Genomic DNA, 27526 nt, shown 5'->3' with positions numbered 1-27526 from the left:
GAAGATCAGCTGCTGATTTATTTTTATTAGTGCAGATGAAAATTACTATGATGTTTCAAGTAGGGCGTAAAATAATATCTTTAATCTCATTCCAGGAGGAATATTAACTTCACATTTTGTATTTCTTTTCTTTCCCAAACCACTGAAAAATGCTTAGTATGTAACTTGAGTGTCTGTTCTATCATGTTCATGTTTATGTAGGAAGGGTTTTTTTTTTTCATGCTCATAATAAGAAAAGTGTATTTTGATTTGTCATGTTTTATGTAGTATAGAAGTTCCATCTCCTTTGATTAGAAGAGTCTCAGTTTTTAAGCAGAAATATGCATTTATTGTTATAGACAAGAGCGCATTAGGGAATACCTTTCCAAACAGGTCACTGCAGGTGAACTTCAATTTAAAATCCTCCTGGGCTCAAACAGTTGCTATCAGCAGGAATACCTGGGCAGCCACAGCTTGTGGAAAGGACAGTTCTTACTGTTGGCTCCCTACAGGTGAGAACCAATTTGTTTCTGGAAACTTCACAGATATAGAAGTAGTTCCCTGGAAGGCTGAGTGTAAATTGAGGTTCTGAGCAATGTCTGTGTACTTGGGTCTCCTCTTCTGGAGTTTCCCCAGCTCTCTTGGCACGAGCTGCAGGGAGGAGAAGCTCTTTGTAGGCTTCAGCTGTGTCCTGCCTGTGGCAGGTTAATCTGCTGCCCACAGCCCTGCCTCGGGGTGGTTGGCAGCATGAAAACAGCCCTGGAAATGGAAAGCAGTGCTCCCTCCTGCTGCCATTTCAGGGCTGGCACATTCTGAGAGGTGAGGGGCACGATGTGTCCCAGCTGCCCCAGCAGCCCTGCGTGCTGTGCTGCTGCTGTACAGCCCAGGTCAGTCTGGGAGTGCCAACTGATGGCACTGGCCACGCCAAACACCCCTGGAGGAAGAGTGATGGTTCTGCCAACGTGACTCAGCACTCCTGCTCTCAACTACCAAAGCAGAGGAGGGTAAACGGAGTTGGGAATAATTAAGGGTTTTCATCCCGAGATAAGTTAACAGAAACATGATTATGGGCAAGCCAGGACTTCACACCTGCGTGTGAGGACGTGAATGTGTTTCTGTCCCATTGTCCTGTCTCTGGGTGCTGCTATAAGAACATTAGGTAGCAGTGGTGTTTCAAGGGGGGTTAATTGCTAGTCCAAATAGCATTGTGGGGAGAATTGTTAAAGGCCTTGAAGAGAATATTAAAGGATTCAAGTATTGCTTAAAGTATTAACAGAAGGTGCACATGTAGGTGTGTGCATGCATGTGTGTAATTGACAAAGCAAAGCCTTTGAATTGGAAATCATTGGTACAGAAATACAGTCAAGGAATTAGAATGGACTTAGCTCAAACAGCCATAGGGAGAAGTCAGCAGTAAAAAGATGTATGGCAAGGCATTCACTTTATCAATATATTGGTTATGCTGAGGGGGGAGTGTGTGCAGACAGGGGTCTTCTGGTAGGAAAGGGAAATGTATTTTGGGAAATGGGAAGAATCACTGGAAGTGATTCGTAATACTTCTTTCTAAAAATCTGGAGAGGGTCCTTGTGAGTTTTGCACTGTGTTCGAGGAAGTTGAAGACTGTCCTTTGTCTGGGAAAAGCTTTGCACAGGTGAAAAAATTGGTGTGGTCTAAGACTCCACAGGTATAAGAGAAGGAAAGTAATGATATGAAAATATTTATAATGACAAGAATTTGTACACTGCTGAAGTGACACTCCTGCTGTGAATAATTTTCCATAATGAAAGTCAAGAGCTGGGCATCCTGGTGAGTTGACTTTGACTGTTTGCAGTGAGAATGCTTAGAGATGTTCCTGAGGAGGCCAGGTTGGTGCTTATTATTCCATAGAACAACTCAAATAATCTTTCTCTGTCAGTAGCACATAGCCTGGGGAGTGAACACCTGGAGTTGTGTGGTCAGGATGTTTTCTGTCCCAAATGCCTTACCTGCCTTGGAGCCCTCTGTGTGCAGAGCTGGTGAGCATCCCCTCACCTGGGCTGAGCACTCTGTGGGTGTAAAGCTTTTTGTAGGCAAACTTTGCGAGGAATTTGGAGGAAGTGGCTTTGGGAGTGTTACAGGTTGAACTGGGCAGAGACCTGATAACCCACACTGCTCTTGTGACTGCTCTGTCTGCTGTTGACCTTGCTAGTGATGCCCCCACCCTCTCTCAGCAGGTTTAGGGTGTCTGGGGGACTGTGAAGGAAAGCTGCCACGTCTGTATGCTCCGGAGTGAAGTGGGAGCAGGTATCCATTCCCACTTCTGTTTGCTCAAGCCGTGCACTCCTGTTGTTGGTGCCCAGGGCCTCTGTGGGTTTCTGCACAGCACTAGGGCTGCTGAGCCTGCCCTGTCCATTCCCTGCAGTGGGCACACTGCACAAACGCTGTTAACTCCATCCAAACGAGCTCACTCTGTGGCTCATTGTTCATGAGAAAGTCCACAATAGTCTCCAGGTACTGACAGTGTGGGAGATGTGATCTCTGTGCAGTGCAAGGTCTGGAGCCAGTTCACTGCTCTACACTGCAGAGCGTAAACCTGCCCCAAGAGCCTTCTGGTCACAGGAGGCAGCTCATCCCTGTCTCCTGAGCTTTTGTATAACCAGTAGGCTGAGCTACTGTGAGGTTTTTTTTTTACTACTAAGTGCTAAATCTTTGAATGTACCAGCTCCTGTAGGAGGTATTGGTATTTTTAAGGACTGCTTGGTTTCCGCTTGCAAATACACTGCTTGTATTCCTGGATGAAGATATTCTTGGAATACTTCAGTGTGAACCCTCCAGTGGGCAATCTTTTATTCCAGAATAATGGGCCTTTGTCCAATTTAACATAATGTACTTTGGAAGTGGAAGCCTGCAGTTTGTTGCGCAGGAAATGCACTCATTTACCAAATCTCATTAATTAACTGGCACCTATTTAAGGGAAGTCTCTACTCTCATGTGGTGTTTAAAACCTCATCTATCATAAAAAGTAGCTCTTTAGTTTTTTAGAATTCATCTTTGATTTTACAAATGATTTCTTCTGCATATTAAAATAATTTTTTTCTGCTGTTTCTTGTTACGGAAAAGGAACCTCAGCTTTGAGAATTACAGTTTAAGCTGCCCAGAATTGTGTGGCAGCTCTGTGCTTGCTGCCAGAAGCTGGGACTGTGCTCAGGACACTGCGTCTCTGCCGTTCAACATAATATTATACGTGATGAAAAACTGAAGTAGCTATTTTTTTTCTTCTGTGTGTAGCCCCCACCTCTTCTGAAAGGTGCAAGATTAATCTTCTGGCTGCCAATCTGCAGAGCTGTGCCCACAGCAGAGACATCCAGCAGCGCCTGCACTGCACCAACTGTGTCAGACAAACCTCGTCACCTCTCCTCGGCAGCTCTGTAGGAATAACCGTGCAGACGCTTCTCCTCAGCCACCTCGTCTCTGCTCCTTCCCTTGCTTCACTTTGTCATTTCCAGGTCACTTCCCTTGCCTTTGTCAGCATGTTCAGCAGTGCTGCGTGTAGGCACTGCCCTCAGGAGCACTGTCATGCATACTAAATCCACGTCTGGGGCCACGGTGTGGAGTGGCCCATCCACTCGGGAGGGAGACACAGCCGCAGGGAAGAAGGGGCAAGCTGCTGACCTTCTGGAGGCCAGCTCTGTGCAGCCACACAGGCACCTTGTCCTGTCCTCCCACAGTCAGGGTGCCAGGGTGGCTCTTGTGTGGGTGGGTGCACTGCTTCTGCCACCCCTGGCTGCTCTGACTTATCTTCAGTGGTGCCTGAGCCAATCTATTTCAGTAATGCAATTATTCACATTGAGCTTAATCAATGAGCCACGGAGCAATCTACTGGTGGCTCCAATCAGTGGAATTAGAAGGATCAAAATGAGCTGCTCTTTCTGAAAATGAAGCTGTCGTTCTCACAGAAATGAGTTTGAGGGAAGCCTGTTCTTTATGCAGGGCATGCTGTGACTCAGATTACCTGTCCATGGAAGTCCTTGTCATGCTGTAGTGTAGGAGTAGGGGTCTGTGCATGTTTGGGAGGATGAGGATCCCAAAGCAGAAGGGCCAGAGTGGTAACCTGACTGAGAGAATACGAATAAAGGGCTGCACAGCATCCTGCAGTTTGCTGTCTCCTTGCCAAGAGCACCAGTGCAGTGGATAAAAGATTGTTCCAGTGGGGCCCAGCTGAGTGTCTGAGGACAGTGGCACAGCCCAGACTGTGATCCCTGCCTGAGGTGGGATTTCGTGCAGCTGTCCAGCTGTGAGCTGCTGTCTCTGGTACCTGCTGGCATGAGCCTGCTGTCCCCATGCAAATGTTCCTTGTACCTCCAGCACCAAGCACTGAGCACACAGCATGTGGGCTCACATGTGCTCCTCCTTCCAAATGACAAGAATACATGGAGGATTTCAGGGAGTGGGGAGGGATTTGGTGTGAAAGCTGGCACTGCTCTGTGCTTGGCAGGACTCTGTCCAGGCTCACAGCTGTATGAGGGGAGGCCAAATGTGCACCCCTGGCTGAGCATGCAGCTGTGGGGAGGAATCCTGCTGACTGTCAGCCCCGTGCTGTGGTTTTTATGTGCACATCTCTGCCTGCATTGGCTCTGTGTTACTCTGCAAACCTGCCTGTGTCTGCTGACTAGACCCAAAATCCCACAGCGCTGTCTCCTCCCCCACATGTGCTGGATGCCACTTCCTCACTGAGAGCGTGGCTTGAAGGTTTTACCCTGCCTGTGAACTGATGCCAAAGGGGAATCTCTTTCCTCTTTTGGAGCTGTGGATCTCCTCCCTCTCTCTTGCCTCAGGTTTGCAGGTTGAGGCTCTGACAGGAGCGGGCTCCCTGGGCTCATTCTGTGGGCAATGTTCGCTTTTGATAAGGGGCAGGGCAGTCCTTGGAGGGGTTTTTACCTCTCAGTGTTTTCATTTGCTGCTAGGTCAGCAGATTAACCAGCCTCATCCCACTTTCTGCCAGTTGCTGTCTGCTGCAAGGAAAGCAACAGGCAGCAGTGGGAGAGCAGGATCTCTCCTTCACTCTCTGCATGGTCACACCACATTATGTTTAACATCCAAATGCTGGCTTGCCTACTTCTTACCTTGGATGTGACTGCAAGTGGAAACTGCTGAGCTTTTATATGATTATTTTTGAGTTCTGAGTATCAAAATGCAGCCACAAATAGCTGTTTGGCTCTATAAAGCTAAAATGTTGGGTGCATGTAGTGATTATTTATTGTCAGACTCAATCTGGCTGGAGTAAGTGAGAAGCTGATGGTGACATACTAATTTTTCCATGCTTTCAGAGACCTCAGTTCCCAAGTTGGAGATTAGGCCCAAATGTTCATGGTGATCCTTCCCAGAATGTCTCATCCCAAAGGGTGTAACACTCTCTGCCCATCTTTGGGCCTTCAGTCAAGTTCTTGGGTTAAGTTCCTGTCCCTGGTCATCCCATGCTGTCCTGCAGAGGTAAGGGGGAGACAAATCTGAAGGCATTTTGAATAGCCAGAGCCATTTGTATCTTGTGTACTTGAAATCTAGCTGGGGAGGAGGGTTTGTTCTACACTACATTACTGTTATTTCAAGGTATCAGTTTGGGTGTTTGGACAGTTTTCGTGCTTTGTTTGTAATCTTCTCAATAGATGTTTATGTGATGCAGAAAACCTAGTCTAGGATTCCTGCTGCTCAGTAAAAATAAAGGCATAATTGAAAAACATCCAGCTGGATCCAGTTTCTCAATTTAGTTCAGATCCCTGATTAGGGAACCCAAGATGTGGATGAGAAAGCCAAAGTGGACAAGTAACCAATGTGTCCAAAACACCAGCCTGTCTCTGAGCACGTCTCTGGCACTGCTGTTTCTCCTGATTTATGGTAACATTGTGATACGTGTTGGCAGAATGGTAACTTCTCATGGCAGCCTCTGCAGGCTTCAGGCATCAGTTCAGCAAAACACAAAACCATCTGAGCAACTCCATCTCTGCTGGATGGGACGTTCATATGTTTACTAAATCTTAAGCACATGAGTAGCTTTGTTGGCTGCTGCATTTTGAAGCACACATTTAAATGATTTACTGACCTGAGGCCTACATGCAGATGTGAATAGTAAAAATGAAAATTAAAGCTTCCAGTCCAGATTGTGAATGTGAAATGCATCTTTTCAAGGCAGTCCTGAGGATTTAAGCAAACATTTTCCATTAATTTTAATGGAAAATACATGCCTTAACTCCTGTAGACTGCTTTGAAAAGCACCAAGTGTTCCAGTGTGAAGCCCTAAATTCTGGATGTCTTCATATTGCAGGTCCATTCTCAGCTTTGAGGATCTTGTAACATCTCCTGGTCACTGTTTTGCATCAAGATTCTCACTGTCCTTTTCACTCTGTGTTGCCAGCCCCTGCAGTTTTATCTTTAGCTTTATGGTACTTAGTTAGTTTTATCTTAAAATAACAATTCCTCATCCCGATTGGTACAGTTTCAGTTTCTAGTCTTATTTCCACTTAGCATGTGATACAGGGGGAGATGAACATTTACAGCCTTTAAATTCCTGAGGGAAGCACTTGAAACACTTGACAGCATTAACCATAAGCACTCTTATGGTTAGGGAATAGGAATTTTATAGGCTTGTGCATGTGTTTTTAAATCTCGAGGCTTCAACATCAGTCTCCTGACCTGTTGTATTGCTGGGGGAGCATTTGGTGCCAAGCTGGCACATGCAGCCTCACAGCCTCCCACATGGGCATCAGCCACACACATGCACTGGGGGACTGGGTCTGTCCTGCTGTGTTTTTAGCATGAGCCTCAGCTGGATGATTCTCCTACCTGTCTTTCTGCAAAGCACTTACAGTTCTCCCAGCCTCTCACATTTCTCGATGCTCTGCCTTCTTTATAGTGGTGCTCCAGGGATTCCAGGTTGGTGCAGCAAGTGTGATTTCTGTGTGCTATTTGTAGAACTGCTTTGGTTTTTTGGAGGTAAAACTGTTTTCCTTCAACTCTGCCTTTTGTTCATAGGCACGGTGCTTGAGGCAGAGCATTTCATTAAAGATTTATGTAAAGCAGGGGCTGGTCTCTGAAGCAGGAGGATAAAGCTGTGCTTCAGAATGCTAATGCAGAGCTGGAGCAGTTTGAGACGTGCATAATGCAGCACCGGTTGGCACGAGCTGATGTCTCATCCAGGAGAGGGAAACTTGCACCATGGTGATCTTTGCCACCCTGTAACTTGGGGTATCATTCACATTTCAGTGTAGGAAACAGAAACATCCTGCAGGCAGGCCCTGCCAGAAGCCCTGAGAGTGCAGGGGCTGGGAGGAGTGGAGGGCTTTGGCTCCAGAGCTGGGGTGGCAGCAGCCACTGCACTGAGCTCCATTTGTTGGAAGGAAACCACAACCATGTGATTTTGTTCTCTCTCTTCCCAATCCTCCCTTTTCCAGCTGGCATGAGCAGAACGTGGAGGTGAAGCTCGGCTTATGTTTCCTTCACTGAAATCTCTCTGATAACTTCTGCAGTGGCTGAAATGTATGGAGAGTGGCCTTTCTTCTCTCCCTGGTTCCCCAGTGCTGTCATTGGTAGGGAATCCAGGGACTCTGTCAAACATTGAGACACTTGTGAAAATTTACAAGTGCACCCTGAAGCACTGATGTGAATGGCTTCACTGAGCCCCTGGCAGCTGCTGCACTGCTGCTGGAAACCTGCACGTGTGTTCCTGTCCCAGCCCCATCCCCAGCAGCTTGTGCAGAGCCAAGCAGCTCTGTCTGACAGCACTAACCAGGGATCTCAGAGCATATGGAGCTCCCCCCGGGCTCCACAGTTGTGCACAGGAACCCACAGTACTCTTCAGAACGCTGTTTGCTGTTCGTGGCAGGTGCAGCTCCTGTTCCCCAGTTTGCAGGCAAAGCTCCTTCCTGTCAGGAGGCACCCGAGGCTCCCAGGGACTTGCCAGCCTCCAGCCATATATTAATGTATTGCTGAGCTGTTTCTTTGGATGCAAAAGGCACAACAGGAAATGGGGCTTGTATTCCTGGAAATGTAATTATGTATGTTGTGTAAACTAACCAGTAAAAGTAATTCTGGAACTCATAACAAGACAAGATTTGAATACTTATTAACCAAAACAATGGCAGTTGCTGTGTGGGTTGGAATAAACATCTTTATCCAATAGGAAAGGCTGTGTTGTCCCATCCTCCTTTATAGCCCTGACAGCTGGAAATGACAATCCTGCAGGCCTTGTGTAGGAGGCTTTGGCAAACGTGGTTCTGGACTGTCTCTGCTGTGTGGAGATCCTGCAAGTTACTGGATAAAAGACTGGAACAAGCTTGCCTGCACAGGCGGTGCCCTTCCAGCTAATCTCCTGAAGATAGGATCTAAATATCCCTTTGAAATCATCCATGGAGAGCCACGATAATATGGAAATCTCCTGGGCTGTCTCCCTCTGCCAGCAGCTCCAGCTGGGCTCTCATGCCAGGCTGCTGCACTGAATGTGTGAGAGGCAAATCAAATGCTGCTGGAGGACTCTGGGCATGCAGAAGGTGGGGATGGTGAACAGCCTTGGAGAGGGATGAACGGGGTAAGGTTTGACCTAAGGCTGAAATTTCAGCCAGAGCAGCATTAACAGATCAAATGTGAATAAGTTGGATAGCCCAAAGGTGTGGTCGCAGATGGTCCTTGTGGTGTGAGCTCCCAGCTCTATCACTGTGTGAAACAGTTGCACTGCCTGTCGCTGGTGTATCACACCCAGGACTGATTGGTTTCACTAATTTCACCATGTACCTGAATTAATATAGCAGACTGTGACATTCTCATTTGCAGTTTGTTTTGAAGTAAGGCTGTGACAAATTGGAATGGCCAGTCCCAGTCCTCCTCATATCAATCATCTGCATGGAGGACACCAGCCAAGTGAGTATTTTAGCAGGAACACACCTAGAAAAACACCTGGTGCATTTTGCTGTGCATTTACCAGAGGCAAGCAATGCCAGCTGATAGCTTTTATAAGGGAAACTTCTGAGAAACTTGAGTTATTCTGGTGCAAATCAGCTGAGTTGCAATGTGAGTAGAGCTATGGATAAGGATTGACCAATGTTGTTGATCCTAAGCAAGGGATAATTTTCTAATCCTCCTAAACTGTAGAACACAAATTGAAAAAAAAACCAACCGAAATCTATTTTTTATTTTTGTGGTCTCCATTTTTGGGCGGTGGCTGTGCTGTAGGACAGCTAAATGTCACCTGTTTTACCTGTTGTGTCTTCAGCAGTGAATGCAGGCATTCAGCTTCCAATGGCTTTCAGCATCTCTGCAAACAAGCACTGGAAATGGCTTTGCTGATGTACAGACACTGTCTGATCTTGGAATAAAAGGTTGGCAGTGTCAAGTTGTTGTTTCCCAGCAGCTTTGGAGGACAGGGTATACTTGAAATAAATCTACCAGGTAGGATTTCAAATTGGCCAGGGCTGTAAGTAACAGTTTATTGAGCTTATTTATGATGTGGCACCTAGGAAATGAAATGGAGAAATGTCAAGTGCTTTCAACACCAGCCAGCACAGTTTAATGCCCCCTCCCCCTTGCTTGGAAGCTCTGTCTTGGCTTCATGCCGGAAGCATATTATTGTAATAAAACACTTTCACATTCTAGGTGGTAAATGGAATTTACCCAATAATTAAAACTAGAAATAAAATAAATTCATTCATCATCTCCATTCCCAGCATAGCTGACATTCTTATCCCTATATATGGTATAAAAATGTGCACCTTGGGCTTTTTAGCTGTTCATGGTGTAATGACCAAATCCATCTGTGAGAGTCTTGGGAATTGAGGCTGAAGCAAAGCCACACAAAAGCAGGATCTGAGCAGTTCCCATAAAGGATGTTTCCATAGTCTCTTCTCCTGAATTTGGACCTTGGCCCGGGCTGAAGCCCATCTTCTTTCCAGACTGCTGGTAGTTACCATTGTACAAAGACAGACGAGCCTCAAGTTCCTGAGTAACCATGTGTCTGCCCTCCCACACAGACACGTAAAGATGAGATAATGTTGAAAAGAAAACAAATAAGTTGAATAATTTTAAAGCCTCAAATGCATCTTTCTGCAATCTTTAAAATTTCCAATCTATTTTTTTTAATGTGTTTATAGGAGAGTTATGTTCTTAGAGGTTAATTTTGGTTGTTACATTAGAATTATGCATTCAGTTTGATAGAGTTGTTTCATAATTGTGCAAAAGGTCTGTGCAAATGCACAAATGAGTTGGATTCAGTCCTGAGGGCCAGAAGCCCTTCTGCAAACCTGGGGCCTGGGAAGAGTGACGTGAGCCCTGCAGTCTGCTTTGCAAGTTATGTCTCTTTGTGCAGTCTTACTGAGTAAAGCCTTAGTAAGCAGTCAAATAATCCAGTACAAGCAGCACAACTGAGCACAGCAATTTCTTTTCAGAGGAGTGCTTGCTAATATTAGGATAAACTTACACAAAATAGAAAAATTAAAGGCAACTTTGAAATGAACCCTGAAATGCAGCTAGAGGGATCTTGGATTAAAAACCTCTTGTGTGCTGCTTTATGAACAAACAACTTCATCCGTGATAGATTGTGAGCCCTGAGCGTACATAACAAGGCAATTAGGAGAAAGCACAGTCAATGGAATAATATTGCATTATCTTTTTGTTTCACATAAGTCCTGTATCTCCTTTCCACTGCCAGTTTGCTGTAAATTGCACCTTGTCATTAATAGGATTATTGATAACTCTGCCAAACAGAGCTTCTGCAGAATTTAGTGTTTGCTAAAATGCCTCCTTCACCATTTAAAACTGTTACTAATATGCTTTAAACATAAATCTTGTACTATTAATGCTCTAGGTTACAGCCAACAGCAAGCAGAGCTCCATGGATCACTGAAGCTGGAAGACAGGGATGCACTCCTGCTGTGGGATGCAGTGTGTCCAGCTGGTGGAATTTTTTTCAAGTCTGTATCTTAAAAGTGAATTTGCCCTTCCCCCAGGGGGCAAATTCAGGGGTGAATTCCACCCTGGATAAATTGCCTTGTGCCAGGATTGACTGTTCACCAGACAAGTGGTATTATCCTTTGCTTTCACCCTCTCCTGCAGCTCCCTTGGAGGCAGCAGCTGTGGTGCAGGTGTCCCCAGGCTGTGCTGCTGGTGTTGGCTTTGTGGGTGGCTTGTGCTGGCCTCGGCCACAGGGACACGGTGATACACAGGTTCAAAGTCTGATGGCCTCTGGGTTGGCTGAAAGACATGGGTTCACTTCCAGCAACACAAAGCTCTTCATCTCCTGCCAGCAAGGCTGTCAGCAGTGGGGCTGTGTGTCACACGTGTCACCTGCTGTCACTCTGCTTGGACCCAGGCTGGATGACTGCAGGGCACAGGCTCATTTGGGGATAAAAGATAGAATCGTGGCTGGAACTTTCTCCAAAGCACTTTTCTTTGCAGAGTAGCATCACATCTCTGCAGCTTGGGTTTCAGCCAGCTGTTTCTGCTCTTTGTCATCCTGTCCTGTGCAGGGCCACATTGTGGCACCTGCAGGGAAAGGGAAAAGGGTTGGTGGCACTGGGTCTCCTCTGCCCTTTGACAGCTCCCCAAATCCTCCCTGCCTGATGTGGTCCCACGAGTGCTGAGTGGGATTCCAGAGCAGGGCTAGAAGGCAAAGGTGCCATTGCCCATCACTGCAGTTTATTAGGGAGAATTCTGTTGCAGGAGTATCCTGGACAACTTTGCTCCTGCTGCGAAGGGTTTTATTACTGACATGTCTGAAAGCTGCAGAGGATTTGTAGAAATGAAAATAAATTACTCTCCCATCTCTAGTGAGAACCAGAGATCATCTGTTGCTGCTTTTGGTGTCCCACCTTGGGCTTCAGTCCAGGTTGTTGCTGGCCCATGAGCTCGTTCAGGGGATGGTTGCTGCCCCCAGTGTGCCCTGTCACTGTGTAGCATTCTCCAGTGCACAGTCCAGCTCAGACTGAAATAACACAAATGGATTAAATTGTTTTTTATGGAGCTGTGTGGTATCAATCTGACTTTGTAATAAGACACAAACAGACGTGCTGAGGTACCATCCTGATGTTTTCAGGGCAGTGACCAAACTCAGGCCAAGCAAAGATGCTGCAGAGCAATTCCTTGAGATTTTCATTACCAATGTGGTGGTGTTCAGATATTGTTGAAGTCGGTGGCCTGCATGGAGTTGGAGCAGTGACTGCTGCGTGCTCCTGCAGTCACTTCTCTGGTTTGTGTAAAGCAGTGATTGAGGCCTCCTGCTCAGTCATTTAGAAGATGGTTGTTCTCTCAAAGCAGCAGTTTGGCAGACTGTAATTTTAAAATTATATTGTGTTTTTCTAGGACTTGGCAGAACCTCTCCAAGATTTTTAAAATAAGACTCCAGAAAAGCTCATTCCTGATGCAATTAAAAATGAAAATAAGGAGGAAGAGTGGTTTGAAATGAACTGTTTGTTTGGGAGCTGGGTTTTTGTTTTGGTTTTTTCTAAGAGAATGGTGCCTGAAACTCTTGCTTTTAAAGATGTATTCCCACGCTGAGTCACATGCAGGGTTCCTGCAGAACAGCCTGGCTGGTGTTTTAGAGGTCAATGTTTGTTGACTATTTCAGTGATGTTGCCAGTGCACAGCAGTGGTGTCTTGCAGAGGAGGGCTGCAGGCATGCCCTGAGATAAATTGATTCAAAAAGTAGGCACTGCCTCTTGGCTGCTTTAATTTTCCTCCTGCCAGGTTCACTCTGCTGGTGTGATTGCAGCACACACCAGGCTGGAGTTGCCATCTTTCACTGGGTGACAAGGACAAACATTTCTGCCTTCAGAGAGACTGAAGGTTTCTCTATTGTGTGTCACTGTGTCTGGGGAGCATGTAACTGCATGTCACCTGTGACAAACGCAGCGTTAGAAATGAGTCTGCTGTGGGTTAAGAGCCTCTATCTGGAGGTTATGTGGCTGTTATGCTACTAAATGTCACTTTAACTTACAGACTCTCACTCCAGCCTTATTTCTCCCTGCTTCGGTGGGCGAGCGTGTGGTTTTGTTGCTGCTCCTCAGGAAGTGCATAACTCAGCGTGAGTAAAGACACCCATCTGAAACCAGAATGTACAACTACATTAAGCCCCATTAGTTAAGAGTCAGACTGGTTACAAATGAGGGTGATATGGCCATTTCATTGCCACATCTGTCTCTTCTCTGTGTGCATGTTTAACTCCTTGAATAAAGGGTGGGGAATTCAGAGACACCTCTGTGATGCATTTGGTGCCGTTTTGAGCCAGCCCAGGTCTGGGAGAGCAATTGTATTTTCATCATCTCTTTGAGTCATCACAAGAAGTGCCAGCTCAGGTTTGATTGCTGAGATTGCATTGTTGCTGAAGTGTGAGACATGGAGTAGAAGGAACACAGTGTGGTATTTAGCTGCAAGACTGAGCTCAAGATGCTGACAATTTGAAAAAGCTCAGTTTTGACTTTGTGTGCCAAACAAATTTACCATCAGAAGAACACATTGGGCAAGCAATGATGTCACTTTCATAGAGTCACTTTACAGATGGCACCCAGAGCTCAGCAGAAGGCTTGGACTGAATATAAAGACCTCTTTAGGGTTCTCCTAAGTCTCCTGGTTGGAAGAAAGCCAGTATGATGTGATGCTGAAATACAGGTAGTGAAACTACTCATCCAGTAAAATTCCTGCCTGAACTCACTTGCAAATCAAAATTGTCATGGAACTGCCTGGAGCAGATGAAAATTATCAAAGGTTTGCAGATGTGAGAGAGAAGGAAAAAAAATGCAAGAATTCACAGAGGATGGAGACAGGGTGCTGGACCAAACTCTTTCCTTGTGGAAGGGTCTTTTGGAACTTGGAAGCTCCTGGAGGCTTTTGTAGAAATGAGCATTGAATAATGATGGACTGAGCTCCAGAATAACCTCTTGACTCTGGCTTCTCATGGTGTGTGGTGTGGCAGTGAAGCAGAATGAAGAGCTGGTGTGACATGAAAAGCTTTAAAAACAGAGGATTTGGGCATTTTGAAACTGAGTTCTCACAGAGAAGTCACTCAGCTGGCAAAATGGACTACAGTCCTGAAAAATGGTGGTGGATTGTACCATATGTGAGATGGAGCTTTTTTTGCCCCCAGGTAATTGTTGTAGCCATCTGACTGCTCACTATGTTAATACAAATTTTAAACAAGAAAGCAATTAAATATTTATGAATGGCAGACACGCACTAAAAAATGCCCTGGACAATCAAGAAGAATGTTGGTCATTAGTGTGATAAAAGATGTATAATAGGCTAAATCACTTAATTTCCCACACATTTCCGGGTTTGGCCAGTGGGAAAGATTTCACTGAAACGATCACAAAACAGACTGAGATAATCTTGGCCAATATCCTCCTTTTTGACAAAACAGATTCTAATAATAAAATCCTGCGTTTGATCACTTATCCCAGTGAAAGGCTTTTCATGGTCCTTCCTTTTCATAGTGTTTAATAGGCTGTGGCACCACTGCCAACCAGCCCAGAGCAGGAAGGGAAGGAGAGCTTTGTGCTGGCCTTGGCAGGAAGGTCAGGGCACAGATCTGGCCAGAGTGCAGTGGCATTTGCAGGGACTAGGTGGGGGTTTATTAAATGTGTGGGATGGAAGTGAATAGGAGCACTGGTGTGAAGGGGGGATCTTCACAGATACCTCTGTTTAGAAGATAGTTCTTGAACAAAATGCTTGTTACAGTATGGAGGGCATTCAGATGTGGGTGAATTCCTTCTGTTTCTCAAAAGGGCTCCCATGCCAGGACTGACAGGGACTCCTGGCCCCACTGAGGTACATGGAGCTCTCCAGGTGAGGTGGTGTGAATGCAGCTGTGCACTGCTGAGCAAATAAATAGAAATGCATCTCTGCTTTTAGACTCTGCAGCTTCTCTGGAGTTTAATCTGCTAAAACTCTTTGAAGAACTTAAATATGCAGAGCTCTGTCTAAAACTGAATTATGTCTTGTCCTGTTCATGTAGCACAGTGTGGTGTTTTCAAGCAATCTCTGAGTTGCTGGGTTGGGGTTTCTTTCCACTGACTATTAATAGGCACCCGATTCTACCATGTTGTTTTAAAGCTTGAATATTTCAATTTTGTGGATATTTTAAGCTGGCATCCCTGAAATCCCTAAGAAGCCAGCCTGTTTCTCTGAGTCCCAGGCATGTCTTCTGAAAACACTGTAAATGTCATAAGAAGCGATTTCACTGTACGGCTGCCCAGAGCAGACATATTGATGTTATTTAGCCTTCACTTGCCAAGCTGAGTGTTAGGATTGGGTTTTCACATGCAGGCAGCTATCAGCTTTACAGATAGCCATATTTTCATAAGCTGCATTTGGCTGTCACACCTTCTCCTGTAGTTTCTTGATATGCAAACAAGTCTCAGTTATATATGCTCCTGGCGTATAAACTGATATCCCTGAAGAGTTCCTGATTATCCTTCCATTAACTTTTACTCTCCTCTGTCTCCCTTGGGGAGGTAACAAGTAGTCTTTCCTCCATCATGGGTTTCCAGCTGGTTACCTCCCTGCTTCCCTCCTAAATAGATTCTCTCAGTGGGGATGTACAGTCTGTGAAATTTCAGTGCCATCTAAAAGTACAGCAGGGACTGCTGAAATGGGAATTTTAAAATCTGAAATTCAGGGAGGGCATCCTGGATCTGAAAGTGCCCTCCCAAAGAACAGAATAACCATACATGTCTAAATGCAGAGCTGTAGTGAAGCCAGGAGCAGAGGCTTTGCTATTTGTACGTGTTGTTTCAGCTCCTCAGCTGTTCTGCTGGAAACTTTAATGGAATCTTGTGTGAGGTTCTGCCATTCTTACATTTTCTGGTCTAATTAGTGTTGTTTACAAACCAACATTCAGCCCCACTTTTTGGTTTCATTCAACACTTCACACTTCACAACATTCCTCACTTCCAAGGTTTTCTCTTTATGGAGCCTAGATTGTTTCTTAATCAGATTCCCACACCCCTGTCCTGGTTTAGGGCAAATTTGGGAGGAAATTTATGAATGGTGTCCATCATACCTGCACTGGGGACATCCTAGCAAAGCATCCAGCCATGGGATCCTCACTTGTGCTTGTCCATCCTCCTGCAAACTCATGCAACAGTAAATGTTTGTGTGAGTACAATCCGAGTCCTGGTCCCAAAGACTGGGTCCATGGAGGGTGCATTGTACTGGGAACCCTCTCCCATGCAGGTTTTTGCACATGCTGCTGGCTTGACCCCTGATCTCTATGATTATTTAAATTCTAAGTGTTCCTAAAACAGTCCTTGAGGCCACTCTGTGCTATCACATATTCCTACTTGGATTATATCCAATTGACAATGGCTGTGTATATCTTCTAGTTACTGCCTTAAATTGAGCATAAAGCAGGATTCTTGTCAATGTTCTTTGTTTGCAGCAGGGTGCTGGCTCAGCTTCTTTAGAATTATTCAAACTGAAATAATTATTTAGTTGAATAAACATTTCAAGACAAGTTGCACATTTCTTGGTTTTGGCATTAGCGCTCTTAAAAAATTTGCAAATACCAGAGACTTGGTTTTAAAATGTGAACTCTAACTTGTTGCTGTAAATACTGATGTGAGCCTTCAGTTGTATTTGGGGAGCAAAGGTGACTCCCCTTGCCCACATGAGCAGAAACATACTTGTGGAATAGTCACACTGATTTCAAGAGTTTTTTGAGGCCACAGAACAGAATTAAGATAGCAAGAATATGGCCTCAGCTATGAGGTGATGCCAGACCTAATCTGAGCATGTGGTTCTTCTGATTTCCCATGCAGAGTGGAAAGTCAAGGATTTTCATCAATTGCATGTATAAATCTACAGGCTTGAGAGATTACAGGTGGCATTAGACTCTTCCTTTTGCAAATACTCCGTGTTTGCAAATCTGTAGATGGATGGTGTACCAGAAATTCCCCTGTGGAATTTAAAGTCCTGTGTCTGTTTGTGCAGGTCTGGAGCCTGAGAAGATTAAGCACGGGTGAGACATTTAGCCACAGGGTAACAACTCTGGTGTACATTCAAATTTTGTATCAGCCAGTTTGTTATATTATTAAAATAGTACAATTTCATTTCATAAGAGAGTTGCTGCTTTTAGAACCTCGCTGTTGCTCAAACAATATGCAAAATGATGGAATGGATATAGTTTTTATATGCTGGATGCTATCTGTAGACACAAATTGGGATTTTCACTGTCCCTGTACAGTATATCCTTTTCCAAGCACTCCAGAGGGGTGTCTGTGTCCCCATCTGGGCTGCCTAAAACTTATGCAAGCTGCTGTCCTGCAGTCTTGGAGGATGGGGGGAAGAAAACCCATGTGTGTTGTTTGGGGCTTCTCAGAGCACCAAAATAATGACTAATTAAAGCTCTGTGCCTTCTAACAGGTCACATATCTTTTTGATCTATAAGATTTGCACCCTTGACACCATCTTTTGAGGAGTACTTCCAAAAAGTATGGAATGAATGTAGATTATGTGGGAAATATCTCAGTAGTGTGCTCACACAGCTCGAGTCAGCACAGTCTCCCACTGTTAACTGGGCACGTCCTTTATGGAAATTGGCTTTGTAGCCCACATTTCAACTGCTGAAGAGTTATGAGGTCAGCAAGTGCAGTTCAGAATTTAGCTCATTTTGTGTATATCTTGGACCATGCTCACCCCTGGGTTTTACAGCACAAAAATCAGTAGAATGATGCCAAGAAAAAACTCATCTCCTAATATTTAGAATCAGCTCCTCTGACAGGAGTGTATTTCACTGAGCTCCCTGCCGTAGCTCTAGGAAGGGTTCTGGTCCTGGTTCCTGAGGGTTATAATTTCTGCATGGGCACTGAGAATCACTAACAAGAGCAGGTTTTGGATGGATATTAAATCTCGTGCTTCGGGGTATGAATTATTCTCCTAACTCGGGAGCAGAAAGAGGCTGCTGTTAGTGGGAAAAGTGTTGCATTTCTGCCCCTGCAGTGCTCTTGCCTGTTTAAGATGCACCCAGTGGTGCCAGGTGGGTGAGAGGGACGGACCACGGGCAGTTCCCATCTTTCTCTGAGACCAGATTGTTGATCCCAAAGCCAGGGCATCACACTGCTGGTGCTTTGATTGGAAGCTAAGAATTAATGTCTGCAGTCCTTTTTAATGATAGACTTCTAGCAGTGATCACAGAATTGTCTGGCAGAGTTAATTTTGGCTAATGAGCAATTAGTCAGCTCAGCAGTGGCTCTCCCTTGCCCGTGTCCCCTGGGGAAGGGGTGCTCAGGGCTGAGCAGGGTGCTTTGCTGGGTGTTGGGAACCCCAGCATGTAGGTCCAGCCCCCTCACCTGTGCTGCTGCTTGGGCTGCAGCTCAGATTTCCTCCTCCTGAAGCAGAGGGATTTATTTTCCAACTACAGTCTTGCAATGTTATCCTAAATGTCAGCAGTCTCTTTTTTTTTTTTTTTTTTTAGTACTTAATGCAGCCAGAGAAAATCTGTCAGCCGAAGATTCGTTGCCTGCCCAAATTAATAATTGAACTTGTATGGGCTTGAGCATATTCCAGCATGAATGTGTTTAAATTTGTGGGCAGCCAGAGATGCTGCTGCTGCCTCCTGGGCTGTGCGGGGCTGCCTTGGGTCACGCTGTGGCAGCGGGTGGTGGGACTGGCAGGGGGCACAGATGGTGCTCCAGAAGGGGAAATCCAGAAGCTCACGAGCTCATTTCTTTTAGGGAGACGTGCCCATATGTCACCCACAGAGGATGAGAGCCTGCTCATCAGTCTGGAGCACTCTGAGGCTGCTGGGGTGAGATAACCTGGATCTATGTCTAAGCTGGAGCCTGGTGCTGGTGGAGCCCCTGTGCTGTGTGCACCCTCCCTGCCAGGGAGGGAACTCCTGAGTGTCTGAGTGCTCAGTGCCTCTCCTGCCCTCTCCAGGGCTGACAGGGAGGACTTTGCTGGGGAGCCTGCATGGCTGGATCCATCACTGACAGGATGACCTCTCAGTTTTCCTGCCCACAGTCCCGTGCACAGCTCCTGGAGGTGAGCTGAGGCTTGGGGATGTGAGTACCATAAATCAGGTGCTTGCTTGTCTGTCCCCTCAGCCAGGCACTGCACACAGAGATGCTCCACACAAAGGATGCCTTGCAGCTGGACATAAATCTCGGGGGTGCCTCCAGACCCTGGCAATTGGCACAAATGTCTCTTAAATTTTTGCTCCTAATTTGGTAACTGAGTATTGCTTGAATACAATGTAATGAACAGTGGTGATAAATCGTCATTGGTGACAGTCAGAGCTTATGCTGCTCTTCAGAATGTGTTGACATTTTCTAAGATAAAAATGAGACCCTCCTCCATTTAATATTTTAGCAAATTTGGGGAAGAAAATAGGTCAACAAAAATGTCCCTCTCAAACTGGAGCAGTGGTAAGGAAGTTACTTGAATTTCTGTATTTACATATTGAGGAGGAGGGGTGCACTTACATGAATGTGTGTGTCTCTATATAACTGCATTTACGTATGTAACACCCAAAATACATCATTATGCATTCATATTCACATGTGGAGTCTGTCTGAGGATATATGTGTATGTATAAAAATATGATTACAGATTCTTAAACCTCCCTGACAGATTCCAGGAGACCAATTTCTAAATCTATTCCAAGATTTTTGACTAAGAGACAGGTAGCAGTAGGTGTTAATAAATGGAAAAACTGCAAGTAAAATGTTGTGACATCCACCTCTCTGAACAACCTGCGGAGCGCTGGCAGAATCATCAAACCGAGCTGAGAGTAATCAGCAGGGACTGATAAAGCTGCTCTTATAATTATTTGTTTGATATACAGCTTTCCTTCTTCCTTCTGCATAAATAGCAGAATTACTTTGCTCAGTGTGGGAGGTTTTTTTATTCCTGTCAGGGCTTGTTCTCACCAAGGTGTCACGAGAGGAGGACTGAGATCTGCATTTTTGTTTTATTTACGGGGTTTTCCATTGTCATTCCGACAGCATGCGGTGGAGACAGCATTCATCTAGCTGGGGAGAGGCAGCCTTGCTCCTGCAAAGCTGTGAGTGTTGCGGGGGCCAGACTCTGCCATGCTGATTTTAAGCCTCTGATTCCTCCAGGTTTGGCCTGGAAGAAGCTGTTCCTGGGAGGAGGTGGCTGCTGAGGTCTGAAGGCAGGCGCGATGTCATGCTCGGGTGTTTGGATATTAAAGACAATTTCCATAGCGGCTTTCTTGGTTTTAGGTGTGAGCTTGATGATGCCACAGCCCAGGCTGCCCAACAGAACCACACTGCCCTGCAGGTTGACAAGTGTTAGTTATCTTTAAATATCCTCCCCTCACCACTTCCACTGCTGAAGCACGAAAATCCAAGTGTTGACTGATTTCCAGGCAGTCACAGTGGTGGCCCGTCAGCGATGACTGAGCTGAGCCAAAAGGCTCCTGGTGATGTCAGTGGTTTCTGGGAATGCTGCCTGTGTGGTTTTGTTCCGGGATTTCCCTCTCTGTCCATGCCTGGTTGAGCTCTGACTTCAGTCAGGGCAAAGTTTGCAATTTTTTGTTTAACAAAAGGTACAGTAAGTCATTCCCACCCTAAGCACTCTCATTTCCCTTTTCCCATTTATGTTCTATTTAGCCTCTTTCTTTCCTTAAAAAAGGAAGTAAAAGGGTAATGGATAATTTCTAAGCAGATAAAGAAAGGATAACTTTCACTTTAGAAAAAAAAATTCTGTGCACCAGAATAATTTTGATATTGTCTAAGGGTTTTACCAGGATACCAGGAACTCAGGAGGAAGGAGAGGTCTAAAGGGAGAGAGAGGCACATTAGAGCAGAAAATAGATTTCCTAGCCTAAAGAGAGAAATCCAGACTGCTGCCTTTGGCATGCATTTGAATATTGTCAAGGGCATCTGGAATATGTTGATAGCTGTTCTCCTTCTAATAATTATAAGAATCTGCTAATGATAAGGCACAGATTTGCCACCGGCCGTGTCTGCCACGTGAACACCCAGCACTGGGAAGGGTCTGAGACATCAGAGGCTGTGTTGTTCTCCTGGCAGGGTCAGCACCAACTCCCTGTTACTCAGGAGAAATACTTCAGACTTGAACCAGATTAATGAAAAGAGAAATTGCTCTGAGACTAAGAAAAAAAGCTTTACACCCATTGCAGTGCTGTGGAGGGGAGGTGTTCCTGAACGATTACAGCTCATCCTTTCAATGCCTTCTGATTCCAGGCAATGATGGCATTTTAAGATAAATAAAGTGTTCATGGCTCTGCTTGTTATTGAAGGGTTTTATTATTGCTGATGTTACATGAAAAAGAAAGTTATTAAAAAAATGTGGCACTAACAAATTGAAGCCTCCAGGGAACTGTTGCCTGAATGGGATTTTGATTGGAGTTCCATTTAATTGGCCATAAATCTTCTCTTTTTTGATTTACATTCTACTTCAGACCAGTCTACCAAATTCATGATAATCAGGTTTTCATTTTTCTCTATTGAGCAAAATACTCTGACATGAGCATAAACAGAAATATTCCTTCAGCAAGGTGACCTTGTTCTTGCTTGCACTATGCTGGTAATTGATTTAATGCCTCCTTACCTATAAATTGGGCTTCTTTCTGAGGCATGTCTGTCAGATTTCGAGGTAATTGGTTAGCATGGTTGTTTTTCTGACTGCAAGATATTTCTCATAAACCTCTAGTACAAGATCATTTTACCTCTAGGATCATTTTGCTGACATGATGGAATTGAATTCAGCAGACAGACACACTGGCTCTGCTGCAGCTTTGAATGCACCTATGTGCATTTCCTGGAGAATTACAAACAATCTTGTTCTAACCTGGAGTAAATCTATGGAGTTGTAGAGCCCAGTAATTTCTGTGGAGTTCAATTTTGCAGAAGAAAAAGAAGAAAAGTTTTCCAGGATGAGGCTCCTGGCCCAGCTCCCCTGCACTGGAGTGTTGTGTACCACAACACATCAGAGAGTTTTCCTGTCCTGTTCTGTCCTGTCCTCTCTCCTGCTCAGGTCTCCTTCCCTTCCTTTACCCAAGGTTGCTTTCTGTGATTGCTGCTTTAGATCTGTGAGTTTTCCTTCCCCTCCTCTCTAAGGCTTCACCAGGTGAACTCTTAGGGAAGTGATGCGTGTGGGCAGATGAGTAAGAGGTGAGAACCAGGTGGGATCAAAGGAAACAGAGTAGTCATCTAATTCTGATTAGATATCCAAAGCCATAAATTCACTTGCTGCTCTTGCAGCCTCATTCATGGGAATCTCAGTGAAGTCCTTGACTACTGCAAGAAGAGGGTATGAAAGGGGAGGGAACCTGAATTGAGATGTAATCATCATTGGGATTGGAGAATATTGCAGTTAAATGTTATTCCCCACTGTTCTTATCCCTTGGGCTTCCTTTGTGTTTCTAACTCGTGTAGAGACTTCATTATATTGTTCCTTTAACCATTTCCAGCAGTACTGGGATTGACAGGTTGAGTTTTCAGCAATCTCACAAATTCATGGGCTGTAAATTGAATGTTTTAGGACCTGTTGAAAAGGTGATAAGAAAGTTGCATCTGCTACCAGTTTCCTAATTGCATCATCATCAAATACACTGAGTTTGTTAATGCTGGGTACTCTTCCTGAAAATACGTTTATAACCATGGCCTTGGCAACTGGAAGCAATTACTTTGCAGTGGTTTTCCTTTTGTATTCTGAAACACCAGAATTCTTTTCTTGTCTTTCCTCTGCTTCCCCTTCCAACAAAAGAAGCCGAGAAAAATCTGAATGTTAACTTGTTATGATTATCTCTGATTTTTTTTTCTTTTTGTCAGCAAAGATGAATAGCTGGAAAATTACTGAAAGTAATGTAAAGAAAAATGAGCATCTGCTACTGAAGTTTCTGATGAGCTCAGTGGTATTTGGGGCTTGTGTGACAGCGGTGGGCAGGTACTGAGGCTGATGAGACCTCAGTGTGTCTTGTGCTATTGTGACAAGGATTGTGGACAGGGTTTGTTCCCTATATAGTGATGGCTGGGTAGTAGACCTGGTTACTAAAACTTGTCAAGATATTTTTCTGAAATGTTTTATTGTGACCCATCTTCCTTTTAGCTATGGTTTTGGTGATTGTTTGATCAGAAAAGACTTTTTGCAGAATTGAGATGAGGTGGGAGATGTCTGCCATCTTGGTTGCCAGCTCACTCTGAATTAGATATGTTGGTTAAAGTCAAATTAATGCCAAATTAATGCTTGACTTGGGTCTCCCATGCCCTTGGTTTGTCCCCTGCCCATGCTCCCTGAATGCTGACTTGCCTGAGTGACACTGGAGCCTCCCTCATGGCACAGATGGAAACTCCAGCCTCCACACCTTCCCTTACCACCCTCTCTAGCTCCTGTAGTTCTGCTGGGAGATTGTCAGGAGCTTGTGCCTTTCATTGCTGGAGTGGGAGGGCTTTTATTTATTTGGTTAATCCAAAAGTAAAGTGGGTGGGAAGATAAGTCGGGCAGCTCCGTTCCTTTCATCACGTGGTACCAACTCTTGTTTCCCCTTGAGAGAAGCAGAGCAGATGGAAGGCACAGATGAAATGAAGATCAAAAGTAAACAGTGTGATTAGATTTTTGATAAAGGATAAAACACTTATCACATCAAAGGCCTTGGAAACCACATTAAATGTTTTCTGAACATTTCGTGTCCACATAAACATTAACTGTACTTGCCATGGGGACACTGGTAACAGCAAGTGGTGGAGCTGGGGGATGCTGGTGGGTATTTACCCTGGTGGCTGTGCTGCAGGTCACCTACCTGGCCCAGGAAAGCAGAGCTGGCAGCCTGCAGCCATCCTTTGGCTCCTTGAACCTCTCTTCAGCAGGCCCATGTGCATGCTTAGGACTCCTTCAGCCTCCTCAGTCTCCCAGGTCTGGACACTGGTTTTCCAGAGATTTCAAGGCATTGGCAGATGTAGAAAGGTGCAGAGTTTGTGGATAATTTTTCTCCCAAGCACTGGTGATCCTTTGGTTCCATGCTTTAGCTCAGTGAATCAAGTCCTGAATTATTTTGTGTAAGTAGCATCATTTGTAGTGAGAACTGTCTCTTTTTGTCACTGTGTTGAAATACTGGGGGGTGCTGGCCAGTGGAGAAAGATAAAAAGTTGTATGTTGCCATTATTTTTAAAATGGTGGTGCTGATTGCTCTGGCCACTGCTGGTGGACATAACCTTTTGGTAAAATTAATGCAAAATGTTAAAAAGCCCAGCCCAGTAGCATTTGGTTTTCCTTTTTCCAGGTAGTGCTGAGTCCAATCTGCCTTTGTTTCCAATTGATTACCTTGTTTTTCGGTAGGCAAGGAAGGAGGCACGTGCCCTGCCTTCTGCCACATGGGAGGTTCTGTGTAACAGAGACCAGTCCCAGAAAGAGGCTTCCCCTGAATTTTCATTTTGGTTTTTTTTTTAGCCAGTGCAGAAACATTTTCCTACCTCCTGGTTTCAGCCCTTCAGAGCACAGAAGTAGTTTAAATGCTGTGTGTGCAGCCACACACAGTGTATCATCAGTCATTTTGCATGTTGGGGGTGGAAGTTTGCCCTTCACTAACATTTCACCATCTCACTTCCTCCAGAGCACCATTTATCAACTGAAATTGGCATCAGATTTGCTTCTAAAATGAGAGGAACAGCAAAACATTGTGTGTTGAATTGGATGAAAGTTCATGGAAGCATCTGATGAATGTTCACATGCTTAAATCTCATTGACTTCAGGTTAAGTCCAAGAGGTTAAGTGGAAACTACTTTTTACACCAAGATAGACTTCTTTACACATATCTAATAATCTGAACTCAAGTTTTACTTGAGTTTACATTAAAAATCTCAGAGTTTACATTAAAAATCTCAGGAATGGGGCAATACTTGAATGGAAATGTGTGTGTTAGAGCCACAGAGAAGCTAATCAGAAGCGACTGCTTGCACTCATTAATCCAAGCTCCCACATGAAGCAGGGCTTGAAGTTTGCTCAGAGTCTTGTTTAGTTGAGTTTTGAAAACCTCCCAGGATGGAAATTGAACATCCTTTCCAGGTCCCTCTTCCAATTTCACACAGTGCTCAGGGGATGATTTTCTCTTCAGCTGGAATTTCTCTGCTGCAAGCCTGGGAGTGCTGCCTCTCATCCTATCCCTCTGCTCTTCAGGGAAAGAATTCTGTCTGTGCTGCCTTTTCCATCATCCAAAGAGTTCAATAAGACAAATCTCCCTGGTTGTTTGCTTGTTTGTTTTCCTCTCAGTGCTTCCCTTGTTTCTGTATTCTGTGAGTGATTGACAGCAGAACCTTGTCTGTGCATTTAGGCTCTTTCAAAGCAAGATCTTGTTTCTATTTAGTACTCTTGAAAAGAGAATTCTGGAAGTGTACGAACAGAAGAAGAAATTAGGTGTTGTGAGCAGAGAAGTCCCTGTCCTGAATTCATGTCTGCCAAATACTAATGTTAGTTATTTTTGAGCTTAGCAATGCAAGAGGCTTTTATCCTTTGTACAGCTGGTCTCATCCTGCTGTGAACATAGTGTAAAAGAGAGAAAAAGGCATCTGTTAAAACCTTCAGGTCTTCTTTGGTGGCAAATAAGGTGGCAATCATGCACCAGCTCAGATATGACACAGGCCTTGCCTGAAAATGTGAGGTTAGACCAGGAACTTCATAATAAAAAAGTCGAATATAATTTCTTGACAATACCCAAGACAGATGTCTCAGTGGCAGTTGTACAGCTGTTTTATTTCCTTTTAAAAAAATGTAACTTTTTCTTAAAAAGAATTACCACTATGTATTTCAGCAAGATTTCTCATTTAATAAGATGCAAAAGTTCAGGCAATATCCTGTTTAGATGGTTTCTATTTGATAATAAAAATGGCATTGACAGTGAGAGATTGCACCGAATAAATCATTACTTGTGAGTTCTGTTTTATGCTGCAGCCAGGATGTGTTCTGTAAGTTCACAGCTATTTTAACTTTTTCTTTTCCTCATCTAGACAGCTGTATGTCCATGAGATTTATTTCTTGATCTATGTGGACATGAAATCCTTCTTGGGATTATTGCCATAGAAACAAGCCATAACACAGAGCGTGTTAGAAGTAACAAATGGGATTTGGCAGTCCTTCCCATTTACTACACAGAGTCTGAGCTATGTAGTACAAAAAGCAGCAATTACTTGCTCTCAGACTTTATTAACAGGCACATCTGCACATTCCTTAGAACTGGATGCTTCAGCTTCCATCCTGATGGGATGGCATTTACAGATTCTGGTCTTTAAACTAAAATCCAGCATCTAGTTCATTTTCCAGTCAAAGTATGATTTGGTCAGGTTTAACATTTTAGTTCCCTTTTGTTGCAAGTCCCAGAGGCAGTCCTTGTGAGCCTCCCAGGAGATAAGGGATCAAACTGCTGGCTCCAGGGAACGGTCCCTCCTTTGAAGGATGAAGTCACCCAAGTTTTGCTGGTAAAGCCTGATCTCCCACGGAGCTGGGACTCAGCTCCCAGCCTCTCCCAGGGCTTCACACCCTGCCTGGCTTACAGGAAGGATTCCCTTCTCCTTGGTGGCCCAGGATGGCTCTAAGGTGGGGGAATAGATGGGTTGCACCAGGCAGGGAAGGGTTTTTTGCAGGAGTGAGCACAACAAGCTCTACCTGGAGCTGAGGCTGAGCTGATTGTCTGGGGCACAGCACAGCTGCTGATACACATGAGGGAGAAAGGCAAACTCCAATTTCTAAGCCAAATCCATGGTTCAGCTTTTGAAATTGTATGGGACAGGAAAGAGGCAGAAAAGCTGAGGGAAAAGAATACAGAAAAGGTCAGAGGAATGTATTAAAACCAAAGGTGTGTCTGCTGCTGTGTGTGCCCGAGCCCTGGCAGTGCTGTCACCATGGCCCTGGGCCTCCTGCCATGGGAGGTCAGTGCTGGCTCAGCAGGGCACAGGGTGCAGATGTTGCTTGGCTCTGATGCTCTTCTCTTACATTTTTCCTATCCTCTCTTTTATGAGGTAAAATCAAACTTGGAAACAAATAGTCAGGTCACAGAGGGGTCCCTTGCTCTGGGTGATGCATTTGCAGACCTGGAAGGGAGCACACACTGTTCTTTTCCCATCCATGTCCTATAATGCTGCCTCTAACTGAGAGAGGAGCAGCTTTCAGGGGGATTTCAGAGGCAGCTGGAGGTGCTTTAAAGCTGTCAGGGCAAAATCTCTCATTCTTCTGCAGCAATTCAAAAACAAAACAACTTTGCTTAACAGGAGGAATATTAAAAGCTGATTGTAAATCACAAAATCACGATGAAACCTAGAATGCAACCTGAAAAACCCAGTTAACTGAAATATAGAGATTTGAATCTGGGCTATGCTCAGAGTCTGCCTGGCCTCCTTTTCAGAAGTGCTGACTATTGAGCAGCTCTAGTGAAGGCGATGAGTGCTCAGGATTTCTTTGAAACATTTATTTAGTACCTAAGTATAGATCTAGGGCTGACTAACTTCAGGCTCCAAATATAGTTCAGGTGTCTGCCTTCTCACTCCTCCTCATTTCTCTTTTCCTTACTATTTAATCTCTTCATCAGCTCCCACATTCTCTGTTTCCTCCAACTCCCTTA

At 44.7% G+C, this 27526-nt stretch overlaps 1 protein-coding gene across 3 annotated transcripts in view; it reads left to right on the top strand.

The window, feature by feature from the left end:
• Positions 1 to 27526, top strand: part of RASGEF1C (RasGEF domain family member 1C) — a 65494-nt gene that overhangs the window by 12382 nt on the left and 25586 nt on the right. The gene's annotated exons all lie outside the window — the stretch shown is intronic.

The sequence above is a fragment of the Prinia subflava genome, chromosome 16, assembly GCF_021018805.1.
Source record: "Prinia subflava isolate CZ2003 ecotype Zambia chromosome 16, Cam_Psub_1.2, whole genome shotgun sequence".
Lineage (NCBI taxonomy): Eukaryota > Metazoa > Chordata > Aves > Passeriformes > Cisticolidae > Prinia > Prinia subflava.
Note: the sequence above shows the minus strand (reverse complement) of the source record. Positions and strands in the feature narration are given on the sequence as shown.